Source organism: Silene latifolia, chromosome Y (assembly GCF_048544455.1).
Source record: "Silene latifolia isolate original U9 population chromosome Y, ASM4854445v1, whole genome shotgun sequence".
In the NCBI taxonomy this organism is placed as follows: Eukaryota; Viridiplantae; Streptophyta; class Magnoliopsida; order Caryophyllales; family Caryophyllaceae; genus Silene; species Silene latifolia.
The window spans coordinates 287,628,200-287,632,722 of record NC_133538.1 but is presented as its reverse complement, the minus strand read 5'-3'; the positions used below and the strand labels follow the sequence as shown (position 1 = coordinate 287,632,722).

Here is a 4,523-nt window from a genome sequence, read left to right as displayed (position 1 = left end):
AATATGAGAAGTCATTCCCAATCATTTCCTAGTGAGTGTCATTAGATGATTATCAAGAGAATCCTTGAGTACTTGAAAAGCACTGAGGATTTACTCTTGTAGTTTGGAGGAATTTATGAATTTCGTATAAGAGGATTACACGAAAACATTCCTATCCATATAAGATGTTATGGGCCTAGTTAAGGAATGATTATCATGTAAAAGAGTTATGTGCATAAAGAATAATAAGTATAAGAAGTTATACATGTATGTATAAGAAGTTATACATAAAAGTTGTCATATGAAGGATTTGTATAAGAGATACGTATAAATCATGAACGAAAGCTAAGTACATTACAACATCCAATATTGTATAAGAAACAGTTGATATACGGAATTTAATGGAACTAGAGTAGTTCTGTTAGCCAAATATCATCTCCCGAGAGACTGTGATAACAGTGGGAGTGTTTGACTGGCTTTAGAAAGAGAGTCTAAAACTTGTTTAGACATGTACTCATAAAGGTTCTATGTGATGAAAAGATTACATAGAACAAAGGAAAATAGCAATGGAAATTAGAGTGATGCAACTGTTGCTAATCCTCTAACCAAAGCCGTTGGCATAAGGTAGACATTATGGTTATGTCATGTCAATCTGATTGAGGAGTATACCTTAATTGCTGAAGATCGTTATGTAAATATTTGATAGAGTATTAATATTTACGTAAGTCATGATCGCATTCATTGTTTGAGCCTCTTTAAGAACTCAATTATTCAGTTTGATTGAAAACATGAATACCTTGTTTATCCGAATTGGTTGTGAAGACAATGTTGAACCCCAATTTAAGTGAATAGGATGAACATTGTATTAGCCCCTAGTCACTTAATGAGATGACGTCTCGGAGTGACTAGATTGTAAGACGATTGATGGAAGGTTCAGCACCATAAGGTCATAAGGATGACTAGTCGTTTACATAGGCAGATTGTGGGACACTTTGCCGGGCAGTGACATTTATTGAGTCCCTTAGATCTATTACAGATGCCTAGTCATGGCCGGGACTTCTATGATACTCCTATGAGTCGATTCTTTAAACTGGATACTATTATATCTGAGCAAGTGCAGTTTCCGAATATAGACCTATCTAATAATATAAAATGAAGAGAGAGAAAAGTTAGTAAGAAAGGCGATTTAGGGTGCTTTTCGTTTTCCTGCAATGGCTCGTAATCGGAAAAATTCACCTAAATCTACTAGAGTAATAAGATTAATAGCACATAATTCTCAAAAATATCACAAATTAGTAATAATACTCCAAATAATACAGTTAGTGGATCGAGATTTCGGATCATTGCTCAAGATGATTATGCTTTTTTGGGGTTTAATCACCCATATGAGCATGCACCTGAGTAGGAATCGATAATCCGTCCATACAATCTTAATAATGTCATGGATTCAATCTCGAAAGAAGGAAGTGGCTCTGAGTCTGAATGGACGGAGGTGCCAGAAAGAGGACAATCTTCTGACTCGGATGCGGTCTCGATGGTAAGACCTCTCCAACTTACTGATGACGATGTAGCATCTGAGCTGAAATATTGGTCCACTGCAGTGTATTGTTATGTGCTTGGGGGCAAACCCTCCTTTCAAGGTTATTGATGGCTTCATAAAACGGGTATGGGGGTACATAGATTATGAAAAAATTTCCTTTAACTCCAATGGTACTTTCATGGTTCGTTTTAAAACTGAGGAAATGAAACTTAGAGTGTTACAGGCTGGGCCAATTTTCTTTGACAATAAACCTGTTATTGTCAAGGAATAGACCCCGGAGGTTAAGATGGTGAAGGAAGCGATATATGTGGTGCCAATTTGGATTAGGTTTTATCGTTTGCCTCTGAAATTCTGGGGCAACGCCTTAATGAAGATAGCTGGGCTTGTTGGTAAGCCGGTCAGGTGTGATAGTAACACTTTGTTGAAGACCTTTCTAGGCCATGCCAGGGTTATGATGGAAGTGAAAATTGGTGCTGAATTGCCAGATGTAATTCAATTTGCTAATGAACTGGATACTATGCATAGGAAAATAGTTCATTATGAATGGAAGCCAGTTATATGTGCTGATTTTAAGGGTATGGGACATATTACAAGGGACTGTACGAAAGGGAAGCAAACAAAAGCAACCAGGCCAGGGCAAAAGGTCTAGAGACCTAAAAAAGTCCAACAACCTACACCTACTGTGAATAAGAGACATGTGACTGTGACTCCTGTTGTTGAGGTAGTCAGATCAGTGCAACCTCTTGTTCTTTAGGTAAGAGTGTCTCAGGGTTGAGAAAGTCTTGGGGGTATGAGTACACCCATGCCTGCTACATTTAGAACTTTTTCTCATGCTAGAATAATAGCTAAGATGACTAGGCAAGGGGGGATTTCTGTTGGCAGTGGTAAAAGAACATTTATGGAAGTCTTGGAGCACTCTGTGCATTATCGACGAGTACTGGAAGAGGAGATGGAGTGTAGTTCTTCTCAAATTGAAAATGGGTAGCATTGGGTTTTGGAATGTGAGAGGGATTAATAGTAGGAATAAGCAAAATAATGTTAGATATTTTTTGCACACAAATAATGTAGGGATTTTTGGCCTGTTAGAAACTAGAGTTCGTTCTCCTTCTATTAATAAGGTTCACCAAGGAATTGGAAATAATTGGAGTTTGGTTCATAACAACACTGTCCATGATGGTGGTAGGATTTGGGTGATCTGGGATGCTGGCAACTATACAATTGATGTGATTAATATTGAGGCTCAGGTAATTCATGTTAAAATAACATGTGTCACTGGCAAAGTGTGGTGGATGTCTGTTATCTATGGCTTTAACAGAGTTAGTGATAGAATCCCTTTATGGAACTCTTTGAGGAATATGAGACAAGTTGTCAATGGGCCATGGCTATTAATGGGGCAATGAGTTGATGTTAGTTGCTAGTTAGGTTTGCAGATCTGTTGCTAAAATCTTGTCTATGTTGTTAATCACCGCATATAATTGCAATTAGTTGCTTGAGTCGACGCATCTAGGTAATTGATCTGGTAAGCCTTGACCTAGACCGTAAGGTTGGAAGGGGTGAGACCTGCAGTGAACATTAGGATGCTTTAGTGAGGGCCGAAGCTAAGCTAATAGTGTTTTAAGGTGAATTGAGACCGGAAGGAGATATTCGTTGCCCCTTAGACCGATAAAAGTGACCGATATGTGACCTTAGTTGCAATTATCTGACATTAATTGGTGACCCGACAATCCTAGTTCTCTCTCTTTATTGTTAATCCCTTTATTTTTATCGCTCAATTTCTTTTGCCACCTCTCTTAGTTTAGAAATCATACTCAAACGCCCGTTACTCTTAGACTAATTTAAAACAGATAAATCTCATTTTTGACCCCTGTAGAGATCGACCCTACTTACCGCTAGCTTCTTTTAGTAGTACTTAGGTATTTAGTTTTGGTACATAACGACGGTATCAAATTTTGGCGCCGTTGCTGGGGAGGCAATTGCCCTATCTATTTTTGTTTTCGTTTATTTTTATCCATCTTAGGGATTTCTATTCCTTGAGGAAGTTCTGACTTATTTCTTTCAGTGTTGTGTATGCCCAGGTCAAACAGGTCAGTTTTAGTTCCAGCTAATCCTGAGCCAGAAAGACTGTTTCGGCATAGACTCCGTCTGCAAAGAGAAATTCGAAAGGATGACTTGAGTACTTTCGAACCCGAGCTACAACACTTATTATTTGTAGAAGAACCGTCTTTTGAAGAAGACAATCTCATTTCTGCCGACAAGCCAGTAAAGATGCCTTACATTGCACGTCACTCAGAGCCCAAAGCATCCTCGATCCTTAAAGGTTTCAATCTCACAACTGAGGATGGTAACACTTTTGATATCCGTCCGTCTTACATAAATCTGGTGGAAAGAAATCTGTACTGAGGTGTGGCCGGTGAAGATCCGCGAAAGCATATGGAAGTCTTTACTAACTATTGCTCTACTATTTCCGCCACTAAGGGAGTAACACAAGACAAGATAAAGGAAGTACTTTTTCCTTTTTTCTCTGACTGACTAAGCCCGTGAGTGGCTGACTGATTTTGACCGGACTGCTACTGGTATCACCAATTGGGAGACTCTCGCACTTGCGTTCTACAAAAGATACTTCCCTCCACAACGCACTAATCAGCTGAGGGGTAAGATTACTAGTTTCAAGCAGGAACCTGATGAGACTTTCTATGAAGCTTGGTGCCGGTTCAAGAAGTTGGTGAGGTCTCTTCCTCACCATGGTTTTGATCAGTGGTTTTTGTGCAACCAGTTCTACAATGGGTTGTATGATTACCACAGAGCTATACTTGACGCCTCATCCAACGGAAGATTTCAAAAGAACATTGATGATGATAAGGGATGGGGCATTATTGAGGAGATGGCGACCCATTGTGCCGAATATGGGAACCCACGGGACGGTATTCGAATGGTCCATTCGGTTGATAAGGCAGTCGTTGCTCAGCTGGAAGCCATAAATGCTCGTTTTGATAGATTGGAGCTG

General features: G+C 39.4%; 1 non-coding gene across 1 annotated transcript; it reads right to left on the bottom strand.

Moving 5' to 3' along the window:
- Positions 1-4,161: 4,161 nt before the first annotated feature.
- Positions 4,162-4,267, bottom strand: LOC141635358 (small nucleolar RNA R71). Its single transcript, XR_012540054.1, has one exon. It is a non-coding gene; the product is annotated as a small nucleolar RNA R71 (small nucleolar RNA).
- Between the last annotated feature and the right edge of the window lie 256 nt (positions 4,268-4,523).